A 13821-nucleotide genomic window follows, 5' to 3' on the forward strand; every position below is an offset into this window, starting at 1 on the left:
AGGGGTCAATGCCTGGTCCAGGAAATTCCCACATGCTGTGGAGCCACTGAGCCCCTGAGCCACAACTGTTCAGCCAATAATAAATAAATAATCACAAATAAATTACTTCAGAATTCTCCAAGGTCAAAAAGAGATACCACTTTTAACCTTAGTTCTGAAGTTTATTTCCTAATAGTTTACATGTTTATTTTTCTATTTTCACTTCATGTAAATCAGGCGCATACTATTGGTTTTATTGGGAACAAAAGAGGACATTGGGAAATATCATACAGGAACATCCATAAACAGGGGAGTAGGTTTTAGGGGGCCAGAGTCTATAAAATCTCCACTATGGACAGAGTGTGGAAAGAATAACTCAAGTGCAAATTATTAGTATATAATCCCCAAATTAACTATTCTTTGGTTTCACCATGAAAAGAAATCTAATAGATTCTTTCAACCTTGAGAGCCTTTGGGGCATTACTAAGTTCTGTTATGAAGAACTGAAATTGGATAAAACTGTGTTATTTGAAGAAAAATGATTGTTGTGAACAAAGAAATACTGATTATACGAATGCAGGTAACTCCTTCAAAATACTGATTTTTCACAGGACATTCCTGGTGGGCACAGGAATTCCAGGTTAAGAACCTGCCTTGCAACAAATGGGACTCAATCCTTGTTCAATCCTTGGTTGGGGATGTAAGATCCCACATGCAGCACAGCAACTAAGCCCAGGTACCGCGAAGACAGAGCCGGCATACTCCAGAGCCCCCCTGCCAGGATGAAAGGTGCTGCATGATGCAAAAAAGATCTCGTGATCCACAACTAAGGCCCTTTGGAGTCAAATAAATAAATATTTTAAAAAATATACTGATTCTGCTTCTTTGGGGCATATAATCAGAAGTTAGACTCTGAGATTCTATGCATGTTCTTTTTTTTTAACATTTGAGGAACCTCCGTACTGTTTTCCATGTACTATTTACATTCCCACCAACCACTCACAAGAGTTCCTGTTTATCTGTATTGTGTAAGTATGTGGCACATGCACGTGATTTGGAAAGACATGGAGAGAACCCCATTGCACTGGCAGCAAGAAATAGCAGCTGCATCATCTCCAGAATAAGCCTTTGTACTACAGGTTGCTATGGAGCTGATGGTCCTCGGAGTCTACGAATAATCCTTCCCTGTGCCCGTGAGCTAAGTCACTTCAGTCACGTCTGGCTCTTTGCGACGTTATGGACTGTAGTCCACCAGACTCCTCTGCCCATGGAGTACGTTGCCATACCCTCCTCCTGACTCAGGGATCAAACCCATGTCTCTTATGTCTCCTGCATTGGCAGGTGATTCTTTATCACTAGCACCACCTGGGGAGCCCAATCTTTCCTTACATCCTGAGATTTAATGGCCCCTCCCTAACGAAATTCCTCTGCCATCAAAGTTTAGCACCATTTTCCTTCTAGGTTGAAAGAACTTTATGAAATTTCATCTGGGATGGAATGGGGAGGGAGGAGGGAGGAGGGTTCAGGATGGGGAACACATGTATACCTGTGGCGGATTCATTTTGATATTTGGCAAAACTAATACAATTATGTAAAGTTTAAAAATAAAATAAAATTAAAAAAAAAAAAGAGAAATTTCATCTGGTTCAACACACTCTCCACACATTCAGTAATAATCCATCCATCGTGCTGTGCAATCCTCAAAAAGATGCCAAGGTTTAACAACTCATGCATTTATGATGGAATGATACACATGAAGGTGCCCGAGGAGCAAACCGGATTCAAGATAGCTTCTTATCAGTCACAGTGACGTCAGCCAGCCCGAAAACTGTCATCTCTGAACTCTAATAATAAAAAGAAATGTGTATGCTGATGCACATGTCCCAGTGAGACTTCAACAACTTCCAAAGATACACTCCAAGGTCTTTTTTCCCTTCCAAATCCATCAGAAACCTTCTTCATTACAACTCAAAATAACAGAGAATACTAAAAGTAACCAACAATATCATCTCCGGGATTTTACTAACAGTTATTTTAAGGTTGCATAGTGATTCTTGCCCTTCCAAAAGACATCACAAAATCCACTCCATGGAGTCAATGCTGTGGGGAACCTTCTGGATCCCACCTCCAGGACCAATGCACCCATCCCTCCCTGTGGGCTCAGCTCAGGCCTTGATTCTAACACACTGCAGGGTAACAGTCCTCTTCCCAGTTCCACTTCCTTCCTTCCTCCACAGGTGTGATCATGACCTTCCCAATCAACCAACGCAGACAAACCTCAGTCACAGTGTCTGTGTCCCAAGTAAATTGAGCTAAGACACTATGGCATGCCCACCCTTCCAGGCAACCCACAATTAGCCATGAGCCCACATCCAGGTCCTCCAGTCAAAACTGAGACCACCCTTGTCAACAGTTCCACACAACGTGATCCCACAACTGTTGCAGGGAAGAGCCAATTCTGATTCCAAGTTGGAACGGTTTCTTTGCCTTGCTTCTCACTGCTGTGGTTATTGTAATCATCCATAATGGCTGGCCTCAGAGGACCCTACCTCTTGGCCTGACTGTTAAGCTAAAGTGCCTTTGTTGAGTTCACAGGGAGATATTCTGACCTCCTAACCTGTGAATGGCTGCAGGAAAGAAGAGATGAACACAGAAGGGGGCCAAGCAGGGCTGAGCGAGCAGGGCACACCTTCCTGCTTGTTCCTCCATTTGGTTCCAGAGGTCTCTTGTCAGGGTTAAGTAGTACTTGAGGTTTCCTCACGTCTCATATGGAGAAGGCAATAGCAACCCACTCCAGTACTCTTGCCTGGAAAATCCATGGATGGAGGAGCCTGGTAGGCTGCAGTCCACGGGGTTGCTAGCAGTCCGACACGATTCAGCGACTTCACTTTCACTTTTCATTTCCATGCATTGGAGAAGGAAATGGCAACCCACTCCAGTGTTCTTGCCTGGAGAATCCCAGGGATGGGTGAGCCTGGTGGGCTGCCGTCTGGGGTCGCACAGAGTTGGACACGACTGAAGTGACTTAGCAGCACGTCTCATATTGCACCATTGATTGCTCATTGGTTTAAGTAACTGTTAACACTTTTAATAAAACCTTAAAATTCTGTGGGATAATCACAATGGAAAGAAAGGTTTTGACATAACATTTGGAGTCCTGAATGTCCGACGACAGAGGATGAGATGGTTGGATGGGATCACCGACACAACGAGTTTGAGTAAACTCTGGGAGTTGGTGATGGACAGGGAGGGCTGGCGTGCTGCAGTCCATGGGGTCACAAAGAGTCCGACATGACTGACAGACTGAACCAAACTGTACTTGGAGTCCTGCTGTTGAGGTGGAAGTGATTCAGAGGCCTGGGAACTGAAACCTGGTCTGGTGGCCAGGTTGGGGTTGGGTGGGGGTTGATGTGGGGTGCTGGTGGAGTGGGGCTGGATGTGGGGTGCTGGCTGGACCCAGGAATATTCCTGCAATTAGAATTTAAGCAGTTTAAGTAAACAAGAACTGGCTTTATGTAGGGATGACAAGCTAGAATGTGAAACACACAACTCTTAGAAAGGGCTACTTCACACTAACACTTCTAAGGAGAAAAATGTCTCGACATTCCACTTCTTCAAGGATCAAGCTTATTAGTCACTGCAGTGACCCAGCGAAAGTGCACCCTGAGGGCAAAGCAGGATTGAGAAAAGCAGGCACCATACTGTGCTTTGGACATTCTGGCCTTGGTATTTCAGGAAGGGTCTCTTGGGTCCATCCACCTCTTCAACAAGTCCAGAGAAGTTTGGGGGAGTCTCTCCTGGTTTTCAGGTTATTGATTGATGACCCCAATTTTGTTTGGCAGTGTTTTAACATACATAGCGCCCAGTTAAAAGACACTGAGTAGAACTTCCCTGGTGGTCCAGTGGTAAATAATCCACCTGCCAATGCATAGGACCCGGGTTTGATCCCTGGTCTGGGAGGATACCACGTGCCTCGGAGCAACTAAGCCTGTGCAACACAAGTACTGAGCCTGTGCTCTACAGCCTGTGCTCTGCAACAACAAACAGTAGCCATAGCAATGAGAAGCCTGCACACAAGAAACTAGAAAGTCGCTTCTCCTTGCTACAACTAGAGAAAGCCCACATGCAGCAAAAAGAGGCTCAGCACAGCCAAAAAAAAAAAAAAAAAAAGACTGAGTCCTCTGGACTGACCAAAAGAAGCATCAAAATGCCAGTCTACAACCATATCCCACCCAAGTTTCTGTGGAGAATTCATAGCCCGATTGCTGCAAAAAGAGAAAGAAGCCAGCACAATGAACTTAGCATAGCCAAAAATAAATTTTAAAGATTATTAAAGAGAAAAAACTTTTAATGTGGAATGAACTTTTCTTTATAAAAGTTTCTGTTCTACGCTTATGATGACAAAGCTTAAAATACTTATATGAGAAAAACTTGTTCACATCATAATATATAATACTTAAGTCAGTACTTCAATGTAATGGAATGTCAAATTACTATATGATCACTTGACGGTAATTAGGCAATTTACTCCTTGTTGAAAATTGTAATGTATTTTCTCTTATATTTTGTTGTCTGTTTCTGAAAGATATGTCAGTTGTGGACAACAAAGCACATTGTAAAATATAAAGTCTTAAGAAGACATTAGAATTTATTTTCACCAAAATTATCAACTTGGCAATATTTATAAATATGTCTTTGTGTATTATGTGACTGAACTCAAGTTGTAAAGGAACTGTCTTTCTTTACATTTACAGGGCACCTACTATGTTCCCTGTCATTGTCTACGTGCATTTTAATGTTACAAAAGTCTCAAAATAACCCACTGACTTATGTATTTGTTAGTGTGAGGCAGGAAAGAAATGTAAATTAAACATTAAATCTGGGTCATAACATGTGGATAGAAAAAGTAACGCTAAGGAAAAACTATTGAAAAAAAAAAAACAAAAGAAATAGGATGGCAGGATTTAAGAGATTAGCACTGAAACATATACATTACCATATGTAAAAGAGCCAGTGCGAGTTTGATGAATGAGCGAGTGCTCTGGGACAATCTGGAGGAATACGGTGGTGAGAGAGGTGGGTTCAGGAGGGAGGGGACATATGTACGCCTATGGCCTATTCATGGTGATGTACAGCAAAAACCATCACAATATTGAAACAAAACAAAACAATTAAGTGATGGTGAGTTAGGCCTGAACACAGAATCAAAGCATTCACACACCTAACACATTTGTGTAGTTTTCCTCCAATTTGAATTTTCTGGGGGGTCAAAAAGTGGATATATTTTACCACATTCTCTACATGTCTAACTTTCACTGCCGTATGGATTCTCAGATGATCTGCAACGTCATTCCTTGTGACTGAAGGGTTTGCCACATAATAACATTTATGTGGTTTCTTTCCTGTATGAACTGCCTAATGTGCAGTTAATGCTGAACATGCACTAGAAACTGCCACATTCATTTCACTTGTATGTTTTCTATACAGTATTCATTCTCTGAATTATAAGGCCTGAGCACTGCCTAAAGGCTTTGTCACACTCACAACATTTGCACTAAAATGTTTCTCACAACTGTCACATTTCTAATGTTTCTCTCTAGTATGAATTCTCCGATGGTTTATAAGTTCATCATTTCAAATAAAGCACTAACCATATACATCATATTTATATGATTTCTCTCCTGCCTGAACTGCCTGATGATGAGTTATGGATGACTGTGCCTAAATGGCTTGTCAAAATTTTTATATTTCTGAGGTTCTCTCCAGTATGAATTCTCTGATGAACTGCAAGGTTTGCATTCACACTGAAAGCCCTGCCACATATACCTCATTTATATGGTTTCTCTCCAGTATGAACTCTCTGATGAATACCAAGTTTTCCAGTATGACTAAACGCCTTGCCACATACATCACATTTATATGGTTTCTCTCCAGTATGAACTCTCTGATGAACAGCAAGTCTTGAACTTACACTGAAAGCCTTGGCACATATACCACAATTACATGGTTTCTCTCTAGTATGAACTCTCTGATGAACAGCAAGTTTTCCAGTATGACTAAACACCTTGCCACACACATCACATTTATACGGTTTCTCTCCAGTATGAATTCTCCAATGAACTGCAAGGTTTGAAGTTTGACTAAAGGCTCTGCCACATATATGATATTTATGTGGTTTGTCTTCTGTATGGAATCTCTGATGAACTGCAAGCTTTGCAGCTTCATTAAAGGCCATGCAACATATATAACATTTATATGGTTTCTCCCCAGTATGAAGTCTGCGATGAACAGTAAGGTTTGCAGTATGACTAAACGCCTTGTCACATACATTGCATTTGTATGGCTTCTTTCCAGTATGAATTCTCTGATGAACTGCAAGGTTTGAAGTTTGACTAAAGGCCTTGCCACATACATCACATTTATATGGTTTCTCTCTCATATGATATCGCCAATTAATTACAAATTTTGCAGCTTGATTAAAGGCCTTGCCACATACATCATATTTATGTGGTTTCTCTCCAGTATAAATTCTCCAATGCATTGCAAATTTTGTGGTTTGATTAAAGGCCTTGTCACATACATCACATTTATATGGTTTTCCTCCTGTATGGATTCTTTGATGTCTAGTGAGTTCTGAGTCCTGAAGAAAGGTTATGTCATACTCATTACATTTGTAAGGTCTTTTCTTTTGTGGTTCATGGTCTGGTAACAGTTCTGAAGGATGCATAACAGCATTCTCATGTTTATGAGAAAAGACTTTGCAGACATTACGAGTTCTCTGAGACAATAAACCTGAGGTGCTGACGTTTGTCACAACTTGACTACATTCAAAAATTATCCCTTCAGATTGTACCATCTGCAATTCATCCTGAAAGGTTGATCCATGCCTTTCAAAAGGTCTATTTCCTGCATCACTTCTACTATGATGATCTCTTCCATCAATGAGGTTTTATTATGGGATGTAGACAATCCTTTGTCATTTCTTTCATCATCTGTCCACAAACAATCAAAGTCATGTATATTTTCCTGGATCTTCCTGAGGCGAAAATCTTTGATTTCAAGGCTTTCCGCTCTTCCAAACATCACTCTTTGAAAAATTTCCCCTTTACCACTGTTTGCTTTTGCTTGTAATTTCTTGGTCATATGTATATGAGACATATCTACAAGACATAAAGAACCACAGGTATTATATTAGTTACAATTCATAAATAAATTATTTCTTATCAAACACATGATATTATACCAAAAGTCATATCCATCCTTAACAGAATTACAAATCTTCGCAATGATGATCTTAAAACTATAGAACACTAAAGGAATAGAACTCTTTAAAAAAGAGTGATCATAGGTAATTCAAATTAAATTTAGGGTAGTGTAGTTTCAAACACAATCAGAAAACATTCATTTTATGCAAACTCATGTCAGTTTGCAAAGAAAACGTATTTTCCCACCATGACCTCAAAGCTCATCCTACTTTATAGTAAACACACTGCTGTCTCATAATTGAGGAGAAACTAATGGTATATTGTACACGCTTTATGCATATTTATACATATTTAAATGGTAAAGAACATACAGGACTATAGAGGCGACTCAGTGGTAAAGAAACTGCCTGCCAATGCAGAAGACACGGCACAGTGGGATATAATCCCTGGGTGGGAAAATCCCCTGGACCAGGAAATCACAACCCAGTGCACTATTTTTGCCTGAAAAAAATTCCATGGATAGGAAAGCTTGCTGGGCTACAGTTCATGAGATCACAAAGAGTCAGACAGGACTGAGCAACTGAGCAAACAAGCATCAAACAGGCAATACATTGGAATTGTAAACAATGCAAAAGAAGCATTCTAACGAATAATGTAAAAAAAAAAATGGCAGTTAATAACTGGTCAACAAATACTGCATTGAGAAAATAAAGAATTCTGTAAACTATATATATATATTTGCTGGACCATGTGGCTTATGAGATCTTGGTTCCCTGACCATGGATTAAATCCAGGCTCGCTGCAGTGAAACTCCTGAATCCTATCCACTGGACTGTCAGGGAATTCCCTAAAATAATTAAAAAAATAAAAAAGTAAACACTTTTCTAAATACCTTTTAGAAATCTATCAGTAGATGGACATATAGGCATTTTATGACATTAATAAGTGGTTCATGTCAGTTCTATTGTGTAATACAAAAAGACCATCATTTTTAAAAAACAAAAAATAAGTGAAACATTCTTTGCTTACACAATAATCATTCAATACATCAACTCCCTATCTACACAGTAACCTAAACTCACCCAGTTCATTGGCTCCAAGATATGTGTAAAGGAACAAGCTTTGCGGCTTCCCTTGTGGCTCAGAGGTAAAGAATCCACCTGTTAGTGCAGGTAGGGCACACAGGTTTGATCCCTGATCCGGGAAATTCCCACATGCCTGAGAACAACTAAGCCTGTAGGCCACATGTGATAATTCTGTGCTCTAGAGCTGGGGAGTCACAACTACTGAGCAAATACACAGAGACCACGCACAGCAACAAGAGAATCCACTAGAATGAGAAGTCCATGCACTGTAACTAGAGAGTAGCCCTTGCTCGCTGCAAGTAGAGAAAAGCCCCTGAAGCAACAAAGACCCAGTGCAGCCAAAAACAAATAAATTTTAAATAAATTTTTAACATACTGTTTTGAAGATAAAGGAATGTGATTGGAAAACTTAGTTAACTAGAGTCAGAGACAACTCTCTTGGGAACAAAATGTAAAATAACAACATACAAGATGTAATGTAGACAAAGAGACCTGTCACAATAAGCATGACAGGAAGTAAATATATCTTTTAAGCAAAAGTAACCTTTGAGGCAAACTGCCTGTGGTCCAGTAGTTAGGACCATGTGCTTCCACTGTAGGGGGCACAGATTCCATCCATGAATGGGGAACTAAGAACCAGACTGCCATGTGGCACAGCAAAAAAAAATAATAATAGTAATAACCTAATTTTTTATATAAAACACACAAGAGTCTATGCCACCTAACAGCACTAACTACCACAGGAGGGGGACAAGGGGAAGTAAATCCCTTTGAAATAGCTCATCACATGCTACCCAAAGTCAAGCAACAAAATTGACAGGAGTCAAATGACAGATTGTTGCAGAACATATAAAGACCTTGCCTTCTGGGACCTGTTTTCTTGGAGTCCACTTTCCATGAAACCTCTCTCTTAAAAAAAAAAAAAAAAAAAATCACTTTGTTCATTTAGAAACAGCCATCTGTAGGTCAGAAGTACTTTCCATTTCCCTTAATAAAATGTAATTTTGAGGTAGGAGTTGGAAGGGCTGCAGGTTGGACATCTACAATCAGCTACCCTCCTCTTGCATGCCCTGAGATAAGAGATAGGTGGGCTCTGCTTGAGGAATTTACAGCCAACAAAAACAGGGTAAACAGGCAGTTTGTCTCTTAATTCAAGGGAACAGTCATGGCAAGGACAAAGAAAGGAAAAAACCCTGTCTGATAAAGGAGACAGTACACAAGTGCAGAAAGGTGCCTTGGAGTTAAAAGTCAGAGGATCAGTCCAGGCCATAATGAGTTTTGCTCCTCTGAGAAGCCTTTACTTCAAGATCCAGGGTGTGCCTGTGTACCCAAGGGGAGGGTCCTGAGACAAATTAACCAGGGGGGACAAAGCAAGGTGATTGGCCCACATTTCTCATACCTTTCTTACTAAAAACACACATCTTACTTTCCTTAAGCAACCATGAGCTGTCTGTTATATTAGCATTTTGTAGACTGGTGAACATAAATACCAGTGATAATGTCTAAGAATATTTGCTTTCTTATAGAGAACATCTCAGGGTGGCACCAAAAGTATTCATTAATAGTCCAAAATCTCTTTAGTTTGTCTGTAAGAGGAAATGAGTTTTCAGTAACCTGTGTTTCAGAATCTTATTTTATTTGGAAATGACCTAGATATTCAACGAACTTTCATCACTTAGTTTATTTATTTATTTATTTTGTTTGTTTTGTTTGTCCTGTATAAAAAAGGATCCCAATATAAAGGTATTTAGAAGGGGAGAACAAGGGACATATTCCTTGGTGTAAGGACACAGAATAAGGATAAGCCTCAAAAAGAAGGGCAGGAGGGGAATATCGTTAAGGCAGTAAAATATTGTCTGTAAAAAGTTAGAGGAGGAGTCTCCACAGCTTCAGAGGTGAAGGCAGAGGTTGCCTTCTCAGTGGTGGGGCTCTCCACTCAAGTGTTCAAAAGAAGGGAAATTTGGTGTCTTTCACCTTGGTTCTGTTCCAGCCATTCTGTTGCTCACTCTGCGTCACCTTCTGTCTTGTGTAGATAAGAGTGCTGCAGGGCTTGGAAGGCAGAGATTCGCTTGTGTGGGTTAAAAGCCAGCATCTCCAGCAGCAGCTGTGCTCCAGATTCCTCCAGCTCAGAGATAACCGACTGTACTGGGCGGGGCCCTCTGGAGGAAAAGGCTCCTTGGGGTAGAGAGACCTCTCGGGTCCAGTCATCCTCTGGGGGCAGTCCAATCAGGTCAAAGATTTTGCCTAACTGGTCAGCTTCAGATTTTCCACAGAAGAGAGGCTTTCGACAAAACATCTCTGCAAAGCTACAGGCAATGCTCCACATGTCCACGGGTGCTGCATATGTAGACTGCAAAAGAACTTCTGGAGCACGATACCAGACTGTAACAACCATAGGTGTAAGTGCCATCTGGTAGCTGTAGATTCTGGCCAGGCCAAAGGCAGCCAGCTTGACTGTCCCACCATTTGTCACCAGAATGTTCTCTGGCTTCAGGTTTCGGTGAACGATGCAGTTGGCATGAAGGAAATCCAGGCCTCTTAGAAACTGGTGCATCAGATCCTTTGTGATTTCCACTGGCAAGCCTGGTGGGGGTCCCTTGTCCAGATGTATCCTTAGGTCTTGGTCCACATGCTCAAACACCAGGGTCACTTTGGTCTCCCGGTCAGTTCAGGCCATTGCACAGACGTCCATGAGCCTGACAACATTGGGATGCTCAAAAGCCTCCAGACGCTCCAGTAAGGCCACCTCCCGAACGGTGCTGATGGGCAGGCCCCCGCCAGCACCTCCTCTACTGGGGACTCTTACACTCTTGAGGGCCACGAAGTGGCCACTGTGGGGATCACGGGCCTTGTACACTGTCCCATAGGCACCGACACCAATCTCAGCCACTGGCTCATATCAGGAGGTAGCCATTCTCAGACCAGAGGAGACCCTCGCCCCATGTCAGGAGCTGCGTGGTCGGCCCGTTATCCAGATCCCTGAGCTGGTTCCTGCAGCGCCATACACTCGAGGTCTGTCCTAGGCAGCTGGAAGCTATGGGCCCAAACATAGACACAGGCCGCAGGCTAGAGCGGCCCCCTTTACCACCCCCGCCCCTCACCATGTGACCAGCTGCCCCATCACTTAGTTTAGCACAACCCTAGAAGCTCAGGTTATTCAAATCTGCAGAGATTATTTTAGACAGACATTTCTAAAGTATAATCATTCCTAACAGAGTTTATCTAAAATCTCCAATCTCATTTGCATTCTTTCCTTAAAAGTTTCTTCACTCGAGTTACTTTAAGTGTTGACAAACTTACTTAACATTAAACCTAGGTGCAATAAAAGTATTAGACAATGTTGAAGACACAAGACATGTCTTAATTAGATTAGCAAACAAACATTAATAATAGATATTTAATATTGAATATTTCCCACTTCATCTGAACCTGAAATTCATTTAGGTTAATTTCTCTTGTAATTGTTTGATTTGTAAGTGCTTACTTTTTTTTTTTTTAACAAACAATTGAATTAGAGCTAATTTACAAATTAACCTCAGCAATATTATCCAAAAACAAAGACACACACTGAGACAAACATAAATGCAGATCGACAGACATAAGAGCTTTCATACTTTCCTGCTTGAGATTTAAAATCTCTTTCACTTTTTCTTCCCACCCCCTGCCCTGTGGTTTAAAATTCTAATTTGCCCAAGACTGAAATCTCTGGAAAATTGGGTTATGTATTTCCAGGACATGGCAAAGGTTGCACGCTATGCAGGGTCGATTCAGTCCTGTCCAACCCCCTGCAACCCCATGGACTCTAGCCCACCAGGCTCCTCTGTCCATGATGGGACTCTCCAGGCAAGAATATTGGAGTGGGTTGCCATTCACTCCTCCAGGGGATCTTCCCTACCCAGGGGTCAAATCCACGTCTCCTATGTCTCCCCCAGGGGCTCTCAGGTTCTTTACCACTAGAGTCATCTGGGAAGCCCTGGCAAAGGTTAACTTTCAGCTTTTTTTTCGGCAGGTCTTTTTAACAAGCTTGCTGTTTTTAATTCCATATGTAAAAAGAACAGGGTTTGCACTTTCAAAGAAAAAAAAAATCATCTTAACCAGTTTTCTCCAGAGTCTAAACAATATCATGGCCATCCTGTGTCAAACAAGCTATCTTTCCTTTCTATAGTCATAGCTTTACAGCTAAAATATAGATCAAATAGTGCTCAAATTGACTGTGATAACAGGGACAGAAGGACTGACAAAAATCTTGGAACTTCCCTCCAGGTAGATGGGGGTCTTTAATCAGAAGAATCTAAAGGGGTAAACAAACTTGCTAGAGTAGGGGAACCTGGGCTCCCGCTCCCCACTCAGAGACTGGGGCAGTTAGAAGGGGACCAGCTGATGGAGAGGGAGACAGAGGGGTTGGGAGGGGTGTAAGGCCACAACAGGACAAAGAATGGAGAGAGAAAGGGCAGTGGGGGACACTATTGGAGCTGTGGGCCAGCTAAAGAGAGTCGATTTAAAAAGTGAAGATTTCATCAGCCAAAATATAATGTGACATTGTAATATGGATAATCCTCTTCACAAATGTGTAGTTTTTTTTTTTTTTTTCAGTTGTAACTTCTCATTCGACGGTTTTAAGTTACCTTTATCTACCTCATGGTAGGCAGAGAGGAGGATCCAGGAGCCAACTTGGATGCTGCTAAGCCTGGGGTTGGTTGCCAAGTTCAGTTCAGTTCAGTCGCTCAGTCGTGTCTGACTCTTTGCGAGCCCATGAATCGCAGCACACCAGGCCTCCCTGTCCATCACCAACTCCCAGAGTTCACTCAGACTCACGCCCATCGAATCAGTGATGCCATCCAGCCATCTCATCCTCTGGCGTCCCATTCTCCTCCTGCCCCCAATCCCTCCCAGCATCAGAGTCTTTTCCAATGAGTCAACTCTTCGCATGAGGTGGCCAAAATACTGGAGTTTCAGCTTCAGCATCATTCCATCCCAAGAAATCCCAGGACCGATCTCCTTCAGAATGGACTGGTTGGATCTCCTTGCAGTCCAAGGGACTCTCAAGAGTCTTCTCCAACACCACAGTTTAAAAGCATCAAATCTTCAGCACTCAGCCTTCTTCACAGTCCAACTCTCACATTATACATGACCACTGGAAAAACCATAGCCTTGATTAGACGAATCTTTGTTGGCGAAGTAATGTCTCTGCTTTTGAATATGCTATCTAGGTTGGTAATAACTTTCCTTCCAACAAGTAAGCGTCTTTGAATCTCATGGCTGCAGTCACCATCTGCAGTGATTTTGGAGCCCCAAAAAATAAAGTCTGACTGTTTCCACTGTTTCCCCATCTATTTCCCATGAAGTGGTGGGACCGGATGCCATGATCTTCATTTTCTGAATGTTGAGCTTTAGTCCAACTTTTTCACTCTCCACTTTCACTTTCATCAAGAGGCTTTTGAGTTCCTCTTCACTTTCTGCCATAAGGGTGGTGTCATCTACATATCTGAGGTTATTGACATTTCTCCTGGCAATCTTGATTCCAGCTTGTGCTTCTTCCAATCCAGCGTTTC

At 41.7% G+C, this 13821-nt stretch overlaps 1 pseudogene; it reads right to left on the bottom strand.

Moving 5' to 3' along the window:
- Positions 1-10067: 10067 nt before the first annotated feature.
- On the bottom strand, positions 10068-11183 carry LOC129631647 (cyclin-dependent kinase 4-like; annotated as a pseudogene).
- Between the last annotated feature and the right edge of the window lie 2638 nt (positions 11184-13821).

This window comes from Bubalus kerabau, chromosome 17 (assembly GCF_029407905.1).
Source record: "Bubalus kerabau isolate K-KA32 ecotype Philippines breed swamp buffalo chromosome 17, PCC_UOA_SB_1v2, whole genome shotgun sequence".
Taxonomy (NCBI): domain Eukaryota; kingdom Metazoa; phylum Chordata; class Mammalia; order Artiodactyla; family Bovidae; genus Bubalus; species Bubalus kerabau.